Source organism: Taudactylus pleione, unplaced genomic scaffold (genome assembly GCF_031769625.1).
Source record: "Taudactylus pleione unplaced genomic scaffold, aTauple2 ptg000212l, whole genome shotgun sequence".
Classification (NCBI taxonomy): domain Eukaryota; kingdom Metazoa; phylum Chordata; class Amphibia; order Anura; family Myobatrachidae; genus Taudactylus; species Taudactylus pleione.
Window position 1 is genome coordinate 8,902,259 of NW_028284614.1, and position 26,096 is coordinate 8,928,354.

Genomic DNA, 26,096 nt, shown 5'->3' on the forward strand with positions numbered 1-26,096 from the left:
AATGACTAGGGGTGATTAGTATACCTGTCACCAGGTACAGTACATGCACACATCTATAAATGAATAGGGGTGATTAGTATACCTGTCACCTGGTACAGTACATGCACACATCTATAAATGACTATGGGTGATTAGATTACCTGTCACCAGGTACAGTACATGCACACATTAATAAATGACTAGGGGTGATTAGATTGCCTGTCACCAGGTACAGTACATGCACACATCTATAAATGACTAGGGGTAATTAGTATACCTGTCACCAGGTACAGTACATGCACACATTAATAAATGACTAGGGGTGATTAGATTACCAGTCACCAGGTACAGTACATGCACACATCTATAAATGACTAAGGGTTGTTAGAATGCCTATCACCAGGTACAGTACATGCACACATTAATAAATGACTAGGGGTGATTAGATTACCTGTCACCAGGTACAGTACATGTACACATCTATAAATGACTATGGGTGATTAGTATACCTGTCACCAGGTACAGTACATGCACACATCTATAAATGACTATGGGTGGCTAGAATACCTGTCACCATGTACAGTACATCCACACATCTATAAATGACTAGGGGTGATTAGTATACCTGTCACCAGGTACAGTACATGCACACATCTATAAATGAATAGGGGTGATTAGTATACCTGTCACCTGGTACAGTACATGCACACATCTATAAATGACTATGGGTGATTAGATTACCTGTCACCAGGTACAGTACATGCACACATTAATAAATGACTAGGGGTGATTAGATTACCTGTCACCAGGTACAGTACATGCACACATTAATAAATGACTAGGGGTGATTAGATTACCTGTCACCAGGTACAGTACATGTACACATCTATAAATGACTATGGGTGATTAGTATACCTGTCACCAGGTACAGTACATGCACACATCTATAAATGACTATGGGTGGCTAGAATACCTGTCACCATGTACAGTACATCCACACATCTATAAATGACTAGGGGTGATTAGTATACCTGTCACCAGGTACAGTACATGCACACATCTATAAATGAATAGGGGTGATTAGTATACCTGTCACCTGGTACAGTACATGCACACATCTATAAATGACTATGGGTGATTAGATTACCTGTCACCAGGTACAGTACATGCACACATTAATAAATGACTAGGGGTGATTAGATTACCTGTCACCAGGTACAGTACATGCACACATTAATAAATGACTAGGGGTGATTAGATTACCTGTCACCAGGTACAGTACATGCACACATCTATAAATGAATAGGGGTGATTAGTATACCTGTCACCAGGTACAGTACATGCACACATCTATAAATGACTAGGGGTGATTAGATTACCTGTCACCAGGTACAGTACATGCACACATCTATAAATGACTATGGGTTGTTAGAATGCCTATCACCAGGTACAGTACATGCACACATTAATAAATGACTAGGGGTGATTAGATTACCTGTCACCAGGTACAGTACATGTACACATCTATAAATGACTCAGTTTAGTAGGAACATTTGTCACCATGTACAGTACATCCACACATCTATAAATGACTAGGAGTGATTAGTATACCTGTCACCAGGTACAGTACATGCACACATCTATAAATGACTAGGGGTGATTAGTATACCTGTCACCAGGTACAGTACATGCACACATCTATAAATGAATAGGGGTGATTAGTATACCTGTCACCATGTACAGTACATCCACACATCTATAAATGACTAGGGGTGATTAGTATACCTGTCACCAGGTACAGTACATGCACACATCTATAAATGACTAGGGGTGATTAGTATACCTGTCACCAGGTACAGTACATGCACACATCTATAAATGACTAGGGGTGATTAGATTACCAGTCACCAGGTACAGTACATGCACACATCTATAAATGACTAGGGGTGATTAGATTACCAGTCACCAGGTACAGTACATGCACACATCTATAAATGACTATGGGTGATTAGATTACCAGTCACCAGGTACAGTACATGCACACAGGCCATTGCTGCAGTGGTGAATTTAACAAGCTGCATTGCATTGCCCTGCAGTATATTTACAGTGTATGGTCAATTGCTAGGAACAGTTTATTAGGTTTTATTTAAAAACAAATCCCTTCTTTCCTGACACTATTGTTCTTGGATTGGAAAGTTTTCTGCCATGTAATCAGTGAAGGCGCTGAAGCGGGACTACTAGAGGCAGCCATTCTGCTGACAGCTCGCATAACTTACTGTGCTGCAGCTTTCTTGTTAGACCACAACTACCTGCAGGAGGCCGGGAAGAGCCACAGTATCTCCCTGATTCCGATGGAAAGATCACTGTTTCATACATCCCAACATTCTTAATAAAGCAGAATCAGGATCAAGCAGACCCATGCTCCACCAAAGATCCATCTAACGGCATCAATCCACATCACGGGGGAAGCCACATTTACTTTCTCGTAGGCCACGTATGCAGAGTCGGCTGATCGGGACTATGGGGCTAATACTAATTCGTTTATGTCTTTGTCACAGTCTGCAGCTTTATGCTAATACAGCTACAAGCCCTTCCCTGGTGTACAACCGTGTGTCTGACTGTGCAAGGGCTGAGACAACCGCTTGGTGCAACTTTAGACCAGTGACATGCGGTGAGGTCAATGGCTAGGGAGGCACACATTGAGATGGGTCTGAGTGCTGGGAGCCTGTCTCACCACCTACTCACTGTAACCCTCCCCTCACTACACTAAGCTTCAGTGTCCATTCATTCTCCTACCTGCATCACTGTGTCTTCTCTTGCTGCTGCTGACCGAGCTGAGTGAGCTTCAATCTCTAAACACTGCAGTGCACTTCCTTGTCACATGACACATCCAAGGTGTCCATCAGTGCTCCAGGCACCCACCCATACTCAGAGGCATGCCTCTATTAGCTCTCTTTCTGTGCAGCTTACTGCTCATGGTGTGGCCCCACCCCCAGCTCTACAAGCAGTATCTGACTATACAGAAGCGACGCTAAGCTGTTGCTTCCTCATCTCTCATCTCCCTGCAGTCCCAGGGAGCTCCATAAAGCTGGTAAGTGTTAACTATAAAAATGATTATTCTAATCATTTTTATATAAAATCTCAGGAGTATGACCTCCCCTGCCTACCCTGACTGCTCGTCCCAGCTATAGACGCAACCATCGCTTGCGCCATGGAAACTTGCACCTACCCCATGAGTATGGCTTCCAATGTGAGCGATTATGCGTCTGAGTTTGCTACCTCCTTTAGCGACACGCCCATAAACCAGTGCATCTCCATGCATCTGAATAGGATCATCCCAATCACCACCCGGCACATTTCTGAGACCGTAGGTCTCAATCGGTCCTGCAGCTTTGTACACGGACACGGTGGGGCGCATGCACTGTGCGACTTTTTCAGCTTCGACCATTTGTGCGAATACCAGCACAGCGTCGCACTCAGAATCAGGCACTATGACTCTTAGGTGTGCTGCTTTAAAGTCCCGCGGTCGGAGTTTTCAGAACCGTGAGGATCCAACCAACGATGGCCTCCATTCAGAGTTGCACGTTAATGGCAGCTGCTGTGCAAAAATAGGCTAATGCCTGCAGGAGACATCCGAAGGAAAAACATGCCTCCTGCCGGCATCTCATATCCGATGCCGGCGTCCAAAGAGGCAGCATCGGATCAACATCGCAACCGACACATCAGCCACCTAATTAAGCCAAAGCTTAATGGCTGATAAATCTGCATCAGAAGACGCAGACACTGGCCTTGAAAATCCCAGAAAATGCAAGCAGCTCCGCCCCCACACAGCTGCAGTATGTCAATCATGCTGCCGTTTAGGGGGCGCTGTAGCAGTCAGTGATCGGCACATGCGCAGTTGTGTATAAACAATACTATGACATTATAAGCTATAAGTAGATTATATTTTTTACATTTGGGATGTTGATCTAGGGAACAACAATCATTCTTCTCCTTGCATGTATTAGATGGAGTATAATAAAGATGTGTGCTCTTCAAAGTAGATGTCCAGCTTCAGATATGCTTAGTTGTCTTCAAATGACCTTCCCTATGATTTTTATTAATATACTATATTGCTAAATCATTATAGCTTCCTTGTGGCGCTTTCAGCCATGTGCGTACATGATCAAGCAGGGTTAATTATTGCATTTGCCGATTTGTATCCGGAGAGCAGCTTGGTGTTGTGCCCGCCCTAGGACACGGCACGGTCATCTCTGCCCAATGATGTAGCTACAGTCAGGTGCATAAATATTGGGACATTGACAGAATTTTCATATTTTGGCCTCTATTCACCACCACAATGGCTTTGAAATGAAACAAACAAGATGTGCTTTAACTGCAGACTTTTAGATTTAATTTGAGGGTAATTACATCCAAATCAGGCAGTGGTGCAACTAGGGTATTTGGAGCCCAGGGCAAATTTGAAAAGGGAGCCCCCCCCCCGATGTGCGTGCGCGGCAAAAAAATGGGCGTGGTCACTTAGAAATGGGGCGTGTCAACATGACACACCCCTTTATTTTCAAACTGAACATTCCTATCCATATGCACCTTAACCCCAGTAGTACCCCTTATACAGTACCCCCAGTATGCAGTTGTGGTCCCTCTCATGCAGGCCCATAGTAGTGCCCCTTATACAGTATCCCCAGTAATGGTCCCTCTTATACAGCCCCCAATTAGTTCCCCTTACTCAGTACCCCCAGTAGTGGCCCCCCCAAATGCAGTGCCCCACGTAGTGTTCCCCCTTATGCAGTGCCCCCAGTAGCAGTCCCCACAATGCAGTGCGCCCAGTAGCGGTATCCCCTTATGCAGTGCCCTTTATATGGTGCCCCCAGTAGTAGTCCCCCCCATATGCAGTGCCCTTTTATATAGTGTCCCCAGCAGTAGTCCCCCCCATGCAGTTTTCCCAGTATTGGTCCCCTTATGCAGGCACCCTGTAGTGATCCCCCCTATCTAGTGCCCCCTGTAGTGGTCCCCGCAGTGCCCCTAGCAGTAAGCCCCTTATATAGTGCCCCCCCCTCCCATGCAGTGCCCCCAGTAGTGGTCCCCCTGATGCAGGCTCCCAGTAGTGACCCCCCCTATCCAGTGGTCCCTGTAGTGGCCCTTCCTATTATTGCCCCCAGTAGTGGTCCCCCGAGAGCAGTGCCTCTAGTAATAGGCCCCTTTTAGAATGCCCCCAGTGGTAGTCCCCCCCCCAAGTAGTAGTCCCCAGTAGAGTAGCCCCCCCCAATAGAGGTCCTCCCAAATGGCGCCCCCAGTAGTAGCCACAGCTCCCCCAGTAGAGGTCCCCCCCAGTAGTAGCCACCCCCCTCCCCCGTTGTGCAGATAGGTTAAAAAATAAATAAATATATATAAAAATATACTTACCTGATTCCACGCTGCTCCTGCTCCTGTCCGCGATGCCGCTCCCGCCCGCCAGTCCGCCCGGGCTGGCGCGCTCAGCATTATGGGACAGACGTCATGACGTCAGTCCCATTACCCACTGCAGGAGCCGGACGGAAGTCCGGCTCTTGCAGTGGGTGCTGCAGCAGTCAATGAGAGTCTATCTGACTCTCATTGGCTGCTGTTTAACACACGCATCGCCGCCAGCGCTGGCGGCGATGCGTGTGTTATGCACAGCCTGAGCCCGCCTCCTAGCGCTATTGGGCAAGCGCTCAGGGGGAGGGAACGGGCTCAGGCGTGCAGCACTGGACCGGCGCTGGAAGCCTAGCGCCGGTCCTGTGCAAATGTGTAGCGCTGACCGCACTCATTGCGGTCGGCGCTACACTGTCTAACTAGGGCGGGCGGGCCGGTACCGTGGCCGCCAGTCCAATGACGCCCAGGGCACGAACCCCGCTCGCCCTGCCCTAGTTACGCCACTGAAATCAGGTGAACGGTGTAGGAATTACAACAGTTTCTATATGTGCCTCCCACTTTTTAAGGGGCCAAAAGTAATGGGACTATCTACTCAAAAGCTATTTCATGGACAGGTGTGGGCTATTCCCTCATTATTTCATTATCAATTAAGCAGGTAAAAGATCTAAAGTGGATTCTAGGTGTGACATTTGCATTTGGAATCAGTTGCTGTCGACTCTCAATATGAGATCCAAAGAGCTGTCACTATCAGTGAAGCAAGCCATCATTAGGCTGAAAAATCAAAACAAACCCATCAGAGAGATAGCGAAAACATTAGGTGTGGCCAAATCAACTGTTTGGAACATTCTTAAAAAGAACACACAGGAGAGCTCAGCAACACCAAAAGACCCGGAAGACCACGGAAAACAACTATGGTGGATGACAGAAGAATTATTTCCATGGTGAAGAAAACCCCCCAACAGTTGGCCAAATCAAGAACACTCTCCAGGAGGTAGGTGTATATGTGTCAAAGTCAACAATCAAGAGAAGACTTCACAAGAGTGAATATAGAGGGTTCACCACAAGATGTAAATCATTGGTGAGCCTCAAAAACAGGAAGACCAGATTAGAGTTTGCCAAAAAATCTAAAAAAGCCATTACAGTTCTGGAACAACATCCTATGGACAGATGAGACAAAGATCAACTTGTACCAGAGTGATGGGAAGAGAAGAGTATGGAGAAGGAAAGGAACTGCTCATGATCCAAAACATACCACCTCATCAGTGAAGCATGGTGGTGGTAGTGTCATGGCGTGGGCATGTATGGCTGCCAATGGAACTGGTTCCCTTGTATTTATTGATGATGTGACTGCTGAGAAAAGCAGCAGAATGAATTCTGAAGTGTTTCGGGCAATATTATATGCTCATAGTCAGTCAAATGCTTCAGAACTCATTGGACGGCGCTTCACAGTGCAGATGGACAATGACCCGAAGCATACTGCAAAAGCAACCAAAGAGTTTTTTAAGGCTAAAAAGTGGAATGTTATGCAATGGCCAAGTCAATCCCCTGACCTGAATCATTTCACTTGATGAAGACAAAACTGAAGGGAAACTGCCCCAAGAACAAGCATGCATTTCACTTGATGAAGACAAAACTGAAGGGAAACTGCCCCAAGAACAAGCAGGAACTGAAGACATTTGCAGTAGAGGCCTGGCAGAGCATCACCAGGGATGAAACCCAGCGTCTGGTGATGTCTATGCGTTCCAGACTTCAGGCTGTAATTGCCTGCAAAGGATTTGCAACAAAGTATTAAAAAGTGAAAGTTAGATTTAGAATTGTTTAGTTTGTCCCATTACTTTAGGCCCCTTAAAAAGTGGGAGGCACATATAGAAACCGTTGTAATTCCTACACCGTTCACCTGATTTGGATGTAATTACCCTCAAATTAAATCTGAAAGTCTGCAGTTAAAGCACATCTTGTTTGTTTCATTTCAAAGCCATTGTGGTGGTGAATAGAGGCCAAAATATGAAAATTCTGTCAATGTCCCAATATTTATGCACCTGACTGTATATGGCAATGCGCTCAGGAGACGGGGGAAGATGGGGCAAGTCAGGAGAAGTCACTAATACCCCTTTCAGACTTAAAAATATGGGGAATTCCTGGGTCTATCAGCCCACTAAATTCTCAGCACTATACCCACTGATACTCTTCACAGGAACCCTAAGCATCAAAGGGCTGCACATTGGGGGAGATTCAGTAGTGGACGGAATTGCAAAGCTGCACGCAAGCAGCTTTGCAATTCCGTCCTTGCAAATATGCAAATATGTAAGTGCAGCAATAGGTGTCTGACACCCCCTGCTGCATCTGCGATCCTAGCACTGCGACTGAGGTCGCAGGCTAGGATAACCATTGCGACCATCGTTAGCAATCGTGGACGGCACCGGCCAGCTGAGTATACCTCAGCTTACTCAGGCTGGCTGGCTTGCGAGGCCAGGAAACTGTACGTAGCCAATGGCTTTGCCACTCCCGGAAAACGCTGGCTGTCCCCGCCCCTGCCCCTTAAATGCGTCTGTTAATCAGGCAGAGGCATATCAGGGGCTGCCTGCGATCACGCAGGACCCGGGTCCTGCACATGCGCAGATTACCGATAATCGGGAATCTGTGTTCAGCATTGCATGTAACAGAATTAGCCCCATTATCCTTAATCGCAGTGATAAGCTAAAAAATTACATTTAATCAAAGAAAGAGACACCTATCTATAATAAGATATCAGTATTTTAAATAAATGTTACAACCCATCAACAAATAGATCTGACAATAAATCTGCGCAGGCTCGGACGTGGCCCCCGGGCCACCTGCTGCCCATCGCAGATATAGTATATATCAAATATGATTTTTCTGAGTGTTTATTCCTCATAAACTACAACTATTTAGATTTTTTTTCTAATCTTTTTCCACTAGGATCTATTATATAAGATGTTTATAATGGATGTTATTCAGGCACAACGGTAACACTTCATGTACTGTTTTTTCACTTAATGACTTAGGCCCTCATTCAGACCCACTCGCGAGCGGCTGTCCGCTCGCAAGTGGGTCGATGGTCCGCACTGCGCATGCGCACGACGGAGGGAGCTCCGTCGTGCGCATGCGCTAGACCCTACGAGCGAAGGACTATCCTTCGCTCGGAGTGTCTGATCAAAGGGGGCGTGCTGTCGATGTTGAGTGACAGCACGCCCCCTTTGGTGGGCGTGCCGGGGGCGTGCCTCCCAGACGGGGGCGTTCCCAAGGGAACGCCTACCGTCATAAGCCGGCCCACTGACATCACTAGTGACGTCAGTGGGAGTGATTTTGGCTCTGATAAAGCCAAAATCACTCCGGGCCTTGCGGTTGAGAAACTCAACCGCAGGCTCCGGCTCGCAGTGGCGATGGTCGCGATGGTCAAGACCATCGCGACCATCAACCTGCACGCTCGTATAGGCTGTGGGTGGTGACCCACAGCTATACGAGCGTCCAGGAGGACGCTCCATTTTTATGGAGGACGGCCCTCATTCAGAGCGAGTGCTCTGCTCAGAGCGTCCGGCTCTGAATGAGGGCCTTAGTGCTGTGGAAGTAATATTCATCTGGGAAATGATTTCACAATTACACGGCACACAACGATAACCAAGTGGTCTGTGTTCTCTGTGGTCATTACTGTCTATAAAGCGGGCGCAAAAACGTTTTCTCTTGTACCCTACAATTGTGAGAGAGAGCAATAGCTAATCCAAGAACCACCGCAAAGTCCAGCTGTAGCTGCATTAGTCAGCCTGTTACATCATGGGCTTCCCGTTCCCTTTTTTAAAGGAGTGGTACCACTTGTAAAGGTCTGTGCAAGTTGGTGACAATGAACTGTGAAAAGCAGTAATGCTAAAGATATGAGTGAACTAGCAAGCTTTTTTATTATTATTATTTATTTATTATTATTGTTTGTATGTATCTCTGTTGTTTGTATGTTGTCTCTATTATTTGTATGTTGTCTCTATTGTTTGTATGTTGTCTCTATTGTTTGTATGTTGTCTCTATTGTTTGTATGTGTCTCTATTGTTTGTATGTTGTCTCTATTGTTTGTATGTTGTCTCTATTGTTTGTATGTGTCTCTATTGTTTGTATGTTGTCTCTATTGTTTGTATGTGTCTCTATTGCTTGTATGTTGTCTCTATTGTTTGTATGCTGTCTCTATTGTTTGTATGTTGTCTCTATTGTTTGTATGTTGTTTCTATTGTTTGTATGTGTCTCTATTGTTTGTATGTGTCTCTATTGTTTGTATGTTGTCTCTATTGTTTGTATGTGTCTCTATTGTTTGTATGTGTCTCTATTGTTTGCATGTGCCTCTATTATTTGCATGTGTCTCTATTGTTTGCATGTTGTCTCTATTGTTTGTATGTTGTCTCTATTGTTTGTATGTTGTCTCTATTGTTTGTATGTGTCTCTATTGTTTGTATGTTGTCTCTATTGTTTGTATGTGTCTCTATTGTTTGTATGTTGTCTCTATTGTTTGTATGTGTCTCTATTGTTTGTATGTTGCCTCTATTGTTTGTATGTGTCTCTATTGTTTGCATGTGTCTCTATTGTTTGCATGTTGTCTCTATTGTTTGTATGTTGTCTCTATTGTTTGTATGTGTCTCTATTGTTTGTATGTTGTCTCTATTGTTTGTATGTGTCTCTATTGTTTGTATGTTGTCTGTATTGTTTGTATGTGTCTCTATTGTTTGTATGTTGTCTCTATTGTTTGTATGTGTCTCTATTGTTTGTATGTTGTCTCTATTGTTTGTATATGACTCTATTGTTTGTATGTGCCTATATTGTTTGTATGTGTCTCTATTGTTTGTATGTGCCTCTATTGTTTGTATGTGCCTCTATTGTTTGCATGTGCCTCTATTGTATGTATATGACTCTATTGTTTGTATGTGCCTCTATTGTTTGCATGTGCCTCAATTGTTTGTATATGACTCTATTGTTTGTGTCTCTATTGTTTGTATGTGTCTGAATGGTTTGTATGTGTCTCTATGATTTGTATGTGTCTCTATTGTTTGTATGTGTCTCTATTGTTTGTATGTGCCTCTATTGTTTGTATGTGTCTCTATTGTTTGTATGTGTCTCTATTGTTTGTATGTGTCTCTATTGTTTGCATGTGCCTCTATTGTTTGTATGTGTCTCTATTGTTTGTATGTGTCTCTATGGTTTGTATGTGTCTCTATTGTTTGCATGTTGTCTCTATTGTTTGTATGTGTCTCTATTGTTTGCATGTGTCTCTATTGTTTGTATGTGTCTCTACTGTTTGTATGTTGTCTCTATTGTTTGTATATGCCTCTATTGTTTGTATGTTGTCTCTATTGTTTGTATGTGTCTCTATGGTTTGTATGTGTCTCTATGGTTTGTATGTGCCTCTATTGTTTGTATGTTGTCTCTATTGTTTGTATGTTGTCTCTATTGTTTGTATGTGTCTCTATTGTTTGCATGTGCCTCTATTGTTTGCATGTGTCTCTATTGTTTGCATGTGTCTCTATTGTTTGTATGTTGTCTCTATTGTTTGTATGTGCCTCTATTGTTTGTATGTTGTCTCTATTGTTTTATGTGTCTCTATGGTTAGTATGTGTCTCTATGGTTTGTATGTGTCTCTGTTGTTTGTATGTTGTCTCTATTGTTTGTATGTGTCTCTATCGTTTGCATGTGTCTCTATTGTTTGCATGTGTCTCTATTGTTTGTATGTTGTCTCTATTGTTTGTATGTGCCTCTATTGTTTGTATGTTGTCTCTATTGTTTGTATGTGTCTCTATGGTTTGTATGTGTCTCTATGGTTTGTATGTGCCTCTATTGTTTGTATGTGCCTCTATTGTTTGTATGTGTCTCTATTGTTTGTATGTGCCTCTATTGTTTGCATGTGTCTCTATTGTTTGCATGTGCCTCTATTGTTTGTATGTGCCTCTATTGTTTGTATGTGTCTCTATTGTTTGTATGTGTCTCTATTGTTTGCATGTGTCTCTATTGTTTGTATGTTGTCTCTATTGTTTGTATGTGTCTCTATTGTTTGTATGTGCCTCTATTGTTTTTATGTGCCTCTATTGTTTGTATGTGTCTCTATTGTTTGTATGTGCCTCTATTGTTTGTATATTGTCTCTATTGTTTGTATGTGTCTCTATTGTTTGTATGTGCCTCTATTGTTTGTATGTGCCTCTATTGTTTGCGTGTGCCTCTATTGTTTGTGTATCCCTCTATTGTTTGTATGTTGTCTCTATTGTTTGTATGTGTCTCTATTGTTTGCATGTGCCTCTATTGTTTGTATGTGCCTCTATTGTTTGTATGTGTCTCTATTGTTTGTATGTGCCTCTATTGTTTGTATGTGTCTCTATTGTTTGTATGTGCCTCTATTGTTTGTATGTGTCTCTATTGTGTGTATGTGCCTCTATTGTTTGTATGTCCCTCTATTGTTTGCGTGTGCCTCTATTGTTTGTGTATCCCTCTATTGTTTGTATGTTGTCTCTATTGTTTGTATGTGTCTCTATTGTTTGCATGTGCCTCTATTGTTTGTATGTGCCTCTATTGTTTGTATGTGTCTCTATTGTTTGTATGTGCCTCTATTGTTTGCATGTGCCTCTATTGTTTGTATGTGTCTCTATTGTTTGTATGTGCCTCTATTGTTTGTATGTGTCTCTATTGTTTGTATGTGCCTCTATTGTTTGCATGTGCCTCTATTGTTTGTATGTGTCTCTATTGTTTGCATGTGCCTCTATTGTTTGTATGTGCCTCTATTGTTTGTGTATCCCTCTATTGTTTGTATGTTGTCTCTATTGTTTGTATGTGCCTCTATTGTTTGCATGTGTTTTAATTGTTTGTACCACACCAGGGATTTAAGCTATTTATGTTCAGTCTTAAGCCGCATATCCACTTGCGGCTTAAAATGAGCGATTGAATGATAAAGACATCGATATCATTCAATTGCTCATTAATCGAGCATGAGTCGGGCATGAAAATGTTGATTAGTTTCCGACATCAATCATCGTCCGAACATACTGGTCAATCTGCCGATAACGACAGATTTGGCATGTTCGGGGAGGTGGGAGGGTGCCTGCACTGAACGACATTTCGTTCAGTGTGGGCACTGCACAATACAATGAATGAATGCACAATAATGATATCGTAATCGTGCAGTCCTTCATTGTCGGGTAGTGGATGCGCACCTTGGTTACACACTGATAGATTCCACTGAACGGGCGATATATCTATAATGCATCGTCGGGTATGTAGTGCAGATATGTCTGTGAAAGACGTCGTTCACAGACTGTGCAGCACAGCCGATGGCCAATATATTGGAAAGATATATCGGTGCATCTGCTGGTGTGTACGGGCGACCCGCCGATCGCCCATACACAAGCTGCAGGGACCCGACGGTGAGAGACAGCTTAACTGGGCGGGCAAAGTTAACTGCCCGCCCAGTTGAGCGGTCAAGCCCAGAACATCGGGCAGATGATTGGATAGTGTATACACTTACCAATTGTCAGATAGGTCAGCGGGTCTATGTACTAAGCCTTGGAGGAAGATAAAGTGGATGGAGATATTGGGCAGGATGCATCAGACATTGCATTTTGCATGCGATGCATCGCAAAAGGACAGAAGTATGAGGACACAGCTGTATGCATGTTATGAACCAGCACAAAGTTATGAAACACTGATCACAACACAGCTGCATCTTGAGCCTAATCTATAGCCCTGGACCCCTGACAATTGGAATTGATGGTGAGTAATCAAACACAATTTCATTAAAAAAAAAAAATAATAAAAATATTGTTGTTGTTTGAAATTCTAATTTATATATGTGCTACATGGAAATGAACCTACCTTCTGAGGTCAGCAGGATGGCAAATCAGGGGATTTACAGTAGGTCAGCGCCTCCGTAAACGCCAGGACAGCTGGGTCCCACAGAACAGAGGACTCGCATCTGATCTGTAGGAAAAATCTGCAAAAGGCAAATTAAAAATATTAATTACTGAGCGGATTTCAGTTGCATTACCCACTTTTTATCTTAATATATACGGCTACAGTTTTTCAGCATTATATAGCATGTATAAGTATATACAGTCACAGCACACGTGTGCCTACACAACATGTCCCTATTTTAGCAGCAAGAAGAGAGGGTTTATGTTGCCTTTTTATAGGTTACTAGAACGGCCTCACGTCAAGCACTCTGTACAGATCTGGAGGTCCTGTCTCCAAAAACAGATTCATTGGAAAAATTCAGAGAGGGGTCACTGAACTGGTATTGGTCTATCACAAAACTAATAAGGAAAAACAACTGGACGCATAGAGCTTAGACATATACACATCCAATTTCAATGCTGCCATTCAGGACAGCCTCTGAAATGGGGTGTGGTCACATTATGTTTGGGGGGGCGTGGTCTCTGTATGCCCTGGGCGTGGTCACAGTATGCTCAGGGCGTGGTCACATTATGATGGGGTCATTCCTTTCCATATCTTAATGGAGACTGGTCACACAATTTCTTATTATGTTCTTTAGTTTTTTTCCTCTGGGACCCCTTCTCTATAAATATAATGTATTACTGCTATTAATTGCGCTAGCCATATATGCGGGATGTAGTTTAAATCCCAGCTATCAGGATGCCGGTGATCAGAATGCCAGCGTCGGAATCCCAACACCACTCAGAATCCCGGAGCAAGCCTCCCGACAGTATATTGTGGGGCTAAGGTGTGGGCTAGGCACTAAAGGGGGGGTTAGGTTTAGGCTGTGGGGGGGGAGAGGAATTAGGTTTAGGCTGTGGGGTGGAGGGGGGTTAGGTTTAGGCTGAGGGGTGGGGAGTTAGGTTTAGGCTGAGGGGTGGAGGGTTAGGTTTAGGCTGCAGCGAGGAGGGTTAGGTTTAGGGTTAGGATACCTTCCGTCACGTGTAGGATTCTGACCACCAGTATCCCAAGGACCGGCAACCCGTACCCAACCCATTTACAGGACCATTAGAAGCAGATCGGATGTGCAAGTGTAATCTACCAGAAAGAGATCAGAGCATTTCTCTGTATCTCTCTCTTTAGGCTACAATGGCAGCAATTGGGGGCAACAAGCTCCGAAAAGTTTGCTTTCTACAGATTGAAAAACTGGAGAAGACTGCAGTTCCCATAAAGAAAAAAAAACCTAAGTGAACTGTAGTGACCTCCGTTACTTAGCTGAGCGCAGGCGACATCTCCTGCGTTGTGGTTTTTTTTATCAAATACCAGTGATATTAAATCATGCAGAAACTGTAATTGAATTTACATGGGGGAGAGGCTTAATAAATAGGCTCCTAAACTTGTTTTAATGGTAAGAGCTCCACCTGCAGGACGGTGCCACATTTTTCAGGACGTAGCTGAGCTCTTAAGACGCATTGGGGGAGATTTATCAAACTTCGGAGAAAGATAAAGTACAACCAATCAACTTCTGTCATTTCTCTAACACAGCCTGTAAAATGACAGAAGTTGATTGGTTGATATTTTATCTCTTTTCGCAATTTGGTAAATCTCCCCCACAGTCATGAAGTAGATAGTAATGAAAGCCAGTAGGTACAACCAATTTGTCACAGTACTAGATACAAGTATTCATTACCATTACCTTTCCCCCTTCATAGATGTCTACTCACACAGTGGAGGCAACCATTTTGTGGGATCAGCCATATTTATACAAGTGCAGCCTATAAGTTCAAAAGCAATTAATGACATCACTGAGACGCCGCAAATATTAGGTTTCCCCTAGATGTATGAAGAAGAGAATGTAGCAGGAACCTCCGATAGCTGCTGTGATCTATCCATTCCCGCAGGTAACCACATCCCCCATAGGTTTCTATGGGGGGTGCGATGCTGCCAGATTTACCAACATCCAGAATGCGGTGCATTTCGGATATTGGCCCAAGCAGATAACGCCATCTGAAGATGGCGTTAGCCAGTGTAGCCTATGGCTACACTTCACGCAATTAGCCGGGAGAGGGTTCCTCCGGAACCCTTCCACGTCAATGGTGCCCGTGCATGTGCAGTCAGTGGGACCGCGCATGCGCAGGAGCACCGGGAGCACTCCGGGCACATCGCAGGGATAGTTTCCTTTCAGAGCCCCTCTCAATGCATGTGATATGATCACATTTCGCAATGCGATCATGTGCGTTACTGTCATGCCCAGATCACATTGCTGAACAGCTGCCGGTATTTCAATCCCATTCCCCATGAGCGATAACGTTGAACGATATATCGTTCATATCGTCCAGTGTGTGTGCACTCACCGACGAACGATGCGTGATCCCGCTGGTTGTTGACGATATCCCCAGTCGGCTGTTCATGCAGCTCAATCTGGGGATATCGTTAGCGAAGTGTGGATGCACTTAACAATGCTGGCACCCCTGCCAGGCCTGCCGCTAGCAACATCGCCCCGTGCACACATCGTCCAGTGTATACGGGCCTTTAGCCACTGGATAAAGCTCTCTGGAGGAGATGTATCAAGTCTTGGAGAGTGATAAAGTGGAGAAGTTGCCCAAAACAAAAAATCAGCGTCTAAAGCCGGGTACACAGCCGATCAGAGCGACATATCGGGCACATCGGCCAGTGTGTACCAGCTATGTCGCTGACGATGCGTGCTCCCGCGCTCCGTCAGCAACATCGCCGGTCAGACCTGCATGCGGGTCCTACAGGCGGCATCGTTATAGGGGGCCATGCTGCCGCATGCAGCATGGCCCCCGCCGTCCCGTCACTAACGAGGTTGGTATACACTAGACATTGTCTAGTCAGGGGAGTAGCAAGGGTGGTTCCAGTGGGGCTCCTGCTCCAGACGCCTGCTCCATCCATGGTGCCGGAGATCACCACACCCCTAGTATGGAGGCATTGATCTTTTATGTGTTTCAGGCTCTGCTTAGTGGCAGGTGATCCACCCCCCGTCTGATGCCTGATCCCCAGCGCCCTGCAAAAGTAAGAGGGGGGAGGAGATCTGAGTAAGGTGGGCTACTGTGTGCGTGAAGGGAGGGAACGGAAGCAATGTTAAGGGGAAGAGCTGTATGAGTGTGTGAGGAGGAGAGATCTTTGTGAGGGGGTGGGGATCTGTGTGTGTATGAAGGGAGGGGATCTGAATAAGGAGGGAGAGAGCTGTGTGGAGGGATCTCAGTAAATATGGAAAGCTGTGTGTGTGTGAGGGGCTGGCTGAGTAAATGTGGAAAGCTGTGTGTGTGAGGGGCTGGCTGAGTGAGTGTGGAAAGCTGTGTGTGTGAGGGGCTGGCTGAGTGAGTGTGGAAAGCTGTGTGTGTGAGGGGCTGGCTGAGTGAGTGTGGAAAGCTGTGTGTGTGAGGGGCTGGCTGAGTGAGTGGGGAAAGCTGTGTGTGTGAGGGGCTGGCTGAGTGAGTGTGGAAAGCTGTGTGTGTGAGGGGCTGGCTGAGTAAGTGGGGAAAGCTGTGTGTGTGAGGGGCTGGCTGACTGAGTGGGGAAAGCTGTGTGTGTGAGGGGCTGGCTGAGTGAGTGTGGAAAGCTGTGTGTGTGAGGGGCTGGCTGAGTGAGTGTGGAAAGCTGTGTGTGTGAGGGGCTGGCTGAGTGAGTGTGGAAAGCTGTGTGTGTGAGGGGCTGGCTGAGTGAGTGGGGAAAGCTGTGTGTGTGAGGGGCTGGCTGAGTGAGTGTGGAAAACTGTGTGTGTGAGGGGCTGGCTGAGTAAGTGGGGAAAGCTGTGTGTGTGAGGGGCTGGCTGAGTGAGTGTGGAAAGCTGTGTGTGTGAGGGGCTGGCTGAGTGAGTGTGGAAAGCTGTGTGTGAGGGGCTGGCTGAGTGAGTGGGGAAAGCTGTGTGTGTGAGGGGCTGGCTGAGTGAGTGTGGAAAGCTGTGTGTGTGAGGGGCTGGCTGAGTGAGTGTGGAAAGCTGTGTGTGTGAGGGGCTGGCTGAGTGAGTGTGGAAAGCTGTGTATGTGAGAGGCTGGCTGAGTGAGTGTGGAAAGCTGTGTGTGTGAGGGGCTGGCTGAGTGAGTGTGGAAAGCTGTGTGAGGGAGGAGAGCTGAGGGAGGGGGAGAGCTGTGGGGGTGTTTTCGAGTGAGGGGGAGATGATCTGAGTGAGGGGGAGCACTGTGTATGTGAGGGGGGGCTGTGTAAGATGAGGTGAGCTGAGTAAGAGAGAAGAGCTGTGTATGTGGGACGGATATGTGTGAGGAGGTACATGCTGGATATGCCCTCTACCTAGCACCTGGCACACGGGGGGAGGGGGTTGCGAGGGAGACCACACATGCTCCGGGCACCATGGCCACATGCTACACCCGTGTCTAGTGCAGTGGTTCTCAAACTCGGTCCTCAGGACCCCACACAGGTCGCGTTTTGCAGGTCACCCAGCAGTTGCACAGGTGTAGTCATTACTCACTGACACATTTTAAAAGATTCACAGGTGGAGCTAATTATTAATCTTGTGATTCTGTGAGGAGATGGGAGAACATGCAGTGTTTGGGGTCCTGAGGACCGAGTTTGAGAACCTGTGATATATATCTAATATCTATTTATATACTCCGTTCATAAAATATTCATCAAATTATTCATGAAATATTCTCTCTAAAGTGATTCTATAGTCTACAGCAGTGGTTCTCAAACTCGGGGCCTGATTCAGAGCTGGACGCTATTTGCGAATGGTCGTTCAGAAAAAGGGGCCGGCTATTTAAATTGAGCGCTCGCTCTTTGCGGTCTGCTGATGCCTCTATGTCTGAGCGAGTGAACGAAACATGCGCTCGCTATTTTGTAAAGACGCCCCCTGGCCGTTCGCATCATACGTCATCTCCGCTATTTATTAGATTGCACTCCTTGATGAAGGCTTCAGGCCGAAACGCGTTGGAGAATACATACCCCCCGCACACTATTGCTGCATCACCACACCATTGGAGATCATCACGATCAGGTGGGACAGAACTACAACGCGGGCCGCCGCATCATCCCAACCCTCGGAGCAGTGACGGGCGCCCATCCGGTTAACACCCTGCGGGCTCGCAGGGTGCCATCAACCACCGGACTTACACCGGAGAACATACCAACTGTGCACCTACCAGGGACAGCACACCTACCGGTAGGTAACATTACGACCAGTGCGGGACGCTGCCACTGTCACTGTACGGGACTTCCTTGGCAACACACACATCCTGGTCCACTAAGACTGAGACCATAGGTCCAGCAAAGGGGACGTGCAGAAGTAAGGGCCGCACGGCAAGGAGCCCCCTAAAAGGGTCCACCAACTCCCTGACCAGGATCAAATGGAACCACCTATCCATCCCCAACCCCACTCACGGAACCACCTGGGGAGCATTGTGCCTCACCAATAAACAGGTTGGATTCATTTTGCAGTGTCTGGCTCATCATTTGCACACCTTATACCAACCTACACTGCAGTCACACACTGACACACCTCACCCCCACAAACCCCCCCAACCCCCCCTCCCCAATCGCTCCCCCTTTCCCCCCCCCACTCCATATTCCCCCTCCACACACATACACACCTAGGAGCGCACGTGTACCTCCTTCCCTCAGCATATTCAACAGGATCCGGTACTCCTGTTCCACGTGCAGCACCACTGTATCCCTCATTTTTTGCCCCTGGCCAAACCCCCCCCTCCCCTCCCCCGCACATCCATCACACTCACCCACTAGTACCTGGAGCGCGGACCACTCTGCTTATTATATTTATTAGATTAATCAAGTACATCGAAAGGCGTCTGAACTGCTCGCAGTGCTTGTGGTAGGTTTTACTTCCTGCAATCACTGCGAGCAGTTCAGGCTAAAAGACAACCAAGTGACGTGGTCGATGACGCTGCTTTGTTAATTATGCACACCCATTAAACGCCCATTTTGACCGTTAGGCACGCCTGCGTTCGGATCTCCACTCCCCATTTTCAAGCACCTTCCCCTGTTACCACCCACAAACGCCTCATTCTGTCCCTCAAATTAGCAGCCCCTCGCTGTTTTGCGAGCGCACGATTTCCGACCACAATGACTGGTTGGCGCATGCGCATTACGACCCATACGCATGCGCAGATGTGCGAACATCGCTCGGAGCAAGCGAGCGGCTGCTTACGAGCGGCTCTGAATCAGGCCCTCTGTCCTCAGGACCCCACACAGGTTACATTTCATAGGTCACCCAGCAGGTGCACAGGTGTAGTCATTACTCACTGACACATATTAAAAGATCCACTGGTGGAGCTAATTATTTACTTGTGATTCTGTGAGGAGACCTGGAAAATATGCACTGTTTGGGGTCCTGAGGACTGAGTTTGAGAACCTGTGGTCTAGTGTGTACCAGCCATAACTGTCATGTATCTAGCACAGTCTATAAAATGACATCTGATTGGTTGCTAAGGGAAACTTCTCTTTATTTCTCTCCAGGTCCCCAGGAGACTGACACAAGCAGCCTTTACAAAAAGTTTTGTGTTCCACCCCCACCAACATTTTAAAATTTAAAACAATTACAAGTTAAACCATTCTCTTGAGCCCCCCAAACTGTAAGTCAGGTCCCTTTCTGTGTCCAATAATCAGAGCAGTCCTGACAAAAATGGGAACTACTAGTGTACATTTTCAGCCTGTATTTCTAGTACACGGGTTTTCAAATTCGGTCCTCAGGACCCCACACAGGTCACATTTTCCAGGTCACCCTGCAGGTGCACAGGTGTATTCATTACTCACTGACACATTTTAAAAGATCCACAGGTGGAGCTATTTATTTCACTTGCGATTCTATGAGGAGACCTGGAAAACATGCACTGTTTGGGGTCCTGAGGACCGAGTTTGAGAACCTGTGTTCTAATATACGCTTTGCTGAATTGCTGCATTCAATAAAGCTCTCTTGCCTGATTATGTAAATGTTTTGCTGAAACGTGCAGACAAATCCATGCATGCAAATAGAGGTTGCTGTAAAGCTAATGAATTAAAGTCACCTATCAGTAGACATCCCCTAAAGTCTGCATGTACAGTATATTTGCTGAATACAGAGCATAGTGGCTTTCTTTGTCATATCCTGAAGATTGGGAAAACTCTGGATGACTAATTTCATATAAAAACCTTTGGGTGGCCCTCCCTAAGCAATTGTATACAAACGCCGATGTACAGTATTTATAGACTAGATTCAGACGAGCTTCACCTGAATACCAAGATGAGTCAAACATCTCCACAGCTGTCCCACCAAAGGGTTTTGATATTACATTTACAGAAATAACCGGAAGGATGCAAGTCGGGTTTGTAAATGAAAGAAAGTAATATAGACTAATAATAGCTCAGGAACAAGTTACAGCAGCTGCACAGAGGGCGATAGACTAGACGTTCTAGTTCAGCCAGACGTTTATCTTGTAAGATTAAATTTCGCGCAGAATTTACAAACCACAATTATAGGAAAAATAACCATAGTTGCATGCTGAACACAGACAGAGGACCGACAGACCCACTAAAAGATGAATATACAGAAGAAAACTGAAGGGACTATGAAAATTTATTCAAAATACACCCCTTGGTAGAGATTTGTTTAAAGATAATTCTCTGCATATTTCTATTTAAACTCAACATTAATAAATATCTGCAAACAAAAAATATGGTGGTTGCTCATATCAGCTTAATGACTTAGCAAAGGTGCTTGTAAAGGGCAGGGTTTACACTGAACACAGAAAAAAGGGATTTGCCCTCCAGCACACTGTAGCAAAATCAACAAAAATACTTAAATCCTACATGATAATAGAGATTCAGAGGTATTAGTTACACACATTTGCAAATATATGAATAAGCGCCAGGCCAATCGTCAAGGCTCCTCTATATAGCGGCGTCCCTAACATTAAGGGGTTCACGTCCGAGAAGCAAGGTAGCCCAAAAAATTCCAGCCAAGGACCATTCCCAGGACATCACAGAAAATAAATAAATATCTGTCAGTACTTTGGAAAGCATCTCTTGGAAACAGCAGCGTCCTTGGTTTTTATTTTTTCAGCAAAATTAAATGTATATAAAACTCATGTTAAGCACCAAAATTAGGCAACTTTAAAATGGTGCAACAGTCAAAAAAAACACCCCAACATTTTGACCAATAGGTGGTGCCGTTGAGAATACAGCATTCAGGGGCCTATTCATCAACACTAAAATAACGTTTTTAAGGACATTTTCCTTAAATAACTTTATTTTGGTATTCATGTAGCCACTTAGCACAGGTGGGGGGGGGATCGGGGGGGGGGGGGTACGAAACTTAACGCATCTGTAGGCAGTGCTGCGCATGCGCTGGTTTTACAGATGTAACAGCGCATGCGCAGCACTGTTTCCAGATGCGATAAGGTAGTGTAGGCAGGGAAAAGTATCTATTTCCCGAAAAGCTGTCATCGCAAAAATGACAGCTTTTCGGAATAGATACTTATGGAGAGGTGGAATGATGAATTCCACCTATAATTAGCTAGAACTCCATGAGAGTTCTAAAGCTAATTATCTCCAGAGAAGTTTTACGTTTAATGAATAGGCCCCTCAATTTGTACAGATTACTGCAATTTGTATGGTGTGATTTCAGTATTTAAAAGTTTTTTATGACCACATTTTTCTCACCAAGGAAATGATTTATACAGCATGCGGGTCTGGGTATCTGCAACAGAGTACCATGGGGCGTTTACAGGGGGGAAGGGGTTTGCATAGTATGGTGCAGATAGCACATGAAGTCATAAAGTATTAATACACCTAGTTTTCACAGAAGGGTGAGATTTTTTAGGGGCGTTCCGGAATAACACTACGTGGAACTAGGAGAATGCTGAACATTGTAAACTTGCATTAATCTGATACTGGATCCATAGCTCTTAGGAATTACCGCAAAGGGAAATTTACATAATAATTGTGTAAGTTCTGTCCTGTCTCCAACATGCACGTACCACAGAGAGAGGGCCTGGCAAACGGTGGTAAAGGGGATGCAGGACTGAGCTAGGGCAGACGTCACAGAGCTGCGGGGAGATCCGGATGGAGTGAGCGGGACAGAGGGGGCGAGGGGACTGGAGTGGTTGGAATGGGATTGAAATACAGACAGCGGATGCCCGAGAGGATGAAGATCCCGACTGGGGCAGGTAAGTACCCTAACCCTCCACTGTCCCCCCCCCCTAACCCTCCCTTAGTGCTGCCTAACCCTAACCTCCCCCCTAGTGCCTAACCATCCTCCGGGGGTGCCTAACCCTAACCTCCCTCCTAGTGCCTAACCGTCCTCCGGGGGTGCCTAACCCTAACCTCCCCCCTAGTGCCTAACCGTCCTCCGGGGGTGCCTAACCCTAACCTCCCCCCTAGTACCTAACCCTAACCTCCCCACGGGGGTGCCTAACCCTAACCTCCCTCCTAGTGCCTAACCCTAACCTCCCCACGGGGGTGCCTATCCCTAACCCCCTCTTACCGCTTCCTAAGCCTAACCCTCCCGGGGGGGTGCCTAACCCTAACCTCCCTCCTAGTGCCTAACCCTAACTCCCTCTTACCGCTCCCTAAGCCTAACCCTCCCGGGGGGGGGTGCCTAACCCTAACCTCCCTCCTAGTGCCTAACCCTAACCCCCTCTTACCGCTCCCTAACCTTCCCACGGGGGTGCCTAACCCTAACCCCCTCTTACCGCTCCCTAACCCTCCCGGGGGGTGCCTAACCGTAACTCTCCCCCCCAGGGTTGCCTAAACCTAATCTACCCCCCAAACCTAACCCTAACCCCGCTAGACTCCCTAATCCTAACCTTCAAACCCGCAGCTAACGCTAAGAGCGCCGCGGACTTGTCTTAATTTTTCCTCAATTAAAGTGCCCTTATGAAACGTAAAAACATGTGAAAGTGACCAGCACTTGTGCAAATCGTAGCGGTAAAAAAAAGTTGAAACAAAAATAATATTGCTCAAATTAAAAGGATCCCTTATCTGTGAACGACACCTATATACTGTACATAGTGGCCTGACCCTGAGGGTGCCCACACACATAACGATATACTTACGATCCGACGATGTGCCCCATTTCCCTTGAAATTCTCCCCGGCAGCTCAGCATACGATCAGCACACGATCAGCACACGATATGTACACGATATGCTGTCCAATCTTCATACGATCTCCTGCAACCAGACTTTTATATAGTGCATTGTGTCCTAGATTGTCAGATCTGGCGTACTGCAAGGCAGATCTGAAGATGTGATGTGCGACCTGCGGGGGCGCGCTTTGCATCGTGATCGTAAGTGGGGACTCAAGATTTTTTACCCGATCTGTCGTTCCAATGTGTTGGAATCGGCCAGATCGGGAAAAAAAATCTCTATGTGTGTGGGCACCTTTAGTCATGGCCCCCATACATCAGAGATTGATTGCAGCAATCGTGCAATTTGCAAGCGATTGTGTATAAAAATCTTTCCCTTTTTCAATCGATTGTGGCAATCTGCAATCGATTGAAAAAAGGGAAAGATTTTTATATACAATCGATTGCAAATTGCACCATTGCTGCAATCAATCTCTGATGTATGGGGGCCTTTAGACGCACTTCTGAGTACAGCCACGTCTTTCGATTTGTAGCAAACTGCAGATACGTCATGGCCTATATATATATGCAACTTATATGGCCTATATACCCAACTTGGAGGAGTTGCGAGCGATTCTGAATGGGAGGCATCTCAGTCGCTTGTCACCGACGGCTGAACGGACGCTACTGGGAGGCAACTGGGCAGAGATGCGTCCTGTTCTGAGCTAAGCGTATGCAGACTACACGACACTTTCAGTTGCATCCTCAGCAGGTGTAAGTGCTGCTACTAGAGTTGACGGCTGCACTCACGAGCTGGGGACGGTGGCGGTGCGGTCGCGTATATGTGTTACGACTCAGCGGATGTTCGCATAGGACTTCCGATTGCTGGAAGCGGGTAAAAACTTCGACCACATAACTAGCGTCGCAGAATCAGGACCAAAATGTCAGTATCCAGTTATTTATCTTTCCCTCCTGTAATAACAGCCCAGCCTGTGGAATCAATAACCTTCTAACACCCTGTAACGTGCTTATAATATAGCAAAATGCTTTAAGATTCACAGCATGTGCAATAATCCTGCAATCGCATAAAATAAAAAGTCTCTTTATATTGAAAAAATTTCTAGCACTAACTCTGCATATTATGGGACTTACCTTTCTATTACTTCTCAAACTAAATTATATTGGGAGTGTATATAGACCGCCTCCCAGTCACTAAAGTCTATGGCCCTCATTCAGACCCGGTCGCAAGCGCTGAGCGCTCGCAACCGGGTCGATGTTAAGGCCCTGCGCGCGCTGCGCTTGCGCAAGCCCCGGAGCGAGAGAGAAATTCTCTCGCACCGGAGCTCACTACAAAAGGGGCGGCTGTCGATGTTGATCGACAACTCGCCCCGTTTTGTAGGCGGGTGTGGGGGGGGTGTGGCTACACAAATGGAGGCGTTCCTAACGGAACGCCTGCCGTTTTGTGGGCGGCCGCACTGACATCAGCAGTGATGTCAGTGGGGAGCTTCCTGCTCGATCAGAGCAGGAAGCTCCCTGGGGCTTGCGGTTGCCGAGACCCAACTTTAGGGTCTCGTCGCAAGCCCTGATGGACGCGATGGTCTTGACCATCGCGACCATCAACCTGGTCGGTCGCCAAAGCTGTGGGTGGTAACCCACAGCTTAGCTAGCGACCAGGAGGCCGCACTTGAAACGTGAAGTGGCCGCCCTCATTCAGAGAGAGCGCTCGCTTCTTGCGACCGCCTCTGAATGAGGGCCTATATACTCTCCTTATTCATATATTCCTCTGAGATCAAGATACGCAATTTCTGAACCCCAGATTTAATTCATCCCAGGTAAACATGCTAACATAAATCAGTCTTGCTCCTCCCCATGATTGCGATTATGTATATTTTGTTAAATTAATGTTTTGCTGCGGTGTCTGGTTCCCATGGCAACTGCAAGTTGTTAACTCTCTGATAATATCTTCTCATATCCTGATTCCCGATGTACCCCTCTAATCTAGGCTCGCTACACGTTTATCTATAGGCCCTGATGCAGCCGGGCGGTTATCGTCCATGTGCGCTCCCGCATTGTCTGCAAAGCTGTGCGGAACTTGCAGTGCGCCTGCTTCCCATCTGCACCCATGTTCTGCAAATAGTCATCATTATCAGTGCACTCTTGTGCCAGCCTATGCTTGGCCAGAACATATGTCGTTACACACTATCTCATCGGCGGCAATGTCAAAAACGCTGTTACAGCCCAGTTAGGCCTTTACGGTCACAAGTATACATTGGGTTGGAATCGCCCATACTTGCAATTACGGAGCATGTGTGGTGCAAATACACTCAAGACACGCTCAGCAAACACATCAGGCCCATAGTATCTTCCTCATTTATTCTCATCCAGTACAGCAGGCGGACTGGGGAGTATGGTACTCAGGGGTCTATTTACTAAGCCTTGGATGGAGATAAAGTACCAGCCAACCAGCTCCTAACTGTCATATTTCAAACACAGCCTGTGACATGACAGTTAGGAGCTGATTTACTGGTACTTTATTTCTGTTCACTTTGACTCCATCCAAGGATTAGTAAATGGACTAGGTTATTACGCTACTGTATTGTACCAGCAGCAAATGCTCAATGCCATACATCACCGAACTCTGATGTTCGATACGACCTCGGTACGCAGCACATTTTCATCATGGCTTCACAATAGGGATGGCCACTGATCATCGATGGCTATCAACTGATGGCCGATGGTTCTACCTCTTCCATTTATTCCTCTGCACAGGAAGCATGGTGGAT

The 26,096-nt window shown here is 46.1% G+C and overlaps 1 protein-coding gene across 3 annotated transcripts in view; it reads right to left on the minus strand.

The window, feature by feature from the left end:
* Positions 1 to 26,096, minus strand: part of PRR5 (proline rich 5) — a 161,199-nt gene that overhangs the window by 87,467 nt on the left and 47,636 nt on the right. For all 3 annotated transcript variants that reach the window (XM_088478309.1, XM_088478306.1, XM_088478304.1), the window contains exon 2: positions 13,222 to 13,339. The gene's annotated coding sequence lies outside the window, so the exon portion shown is untranslated. The remainder of the gene's footprint in view (positions 1 to 13,221; positions 13,340 to 26,096) is intronic.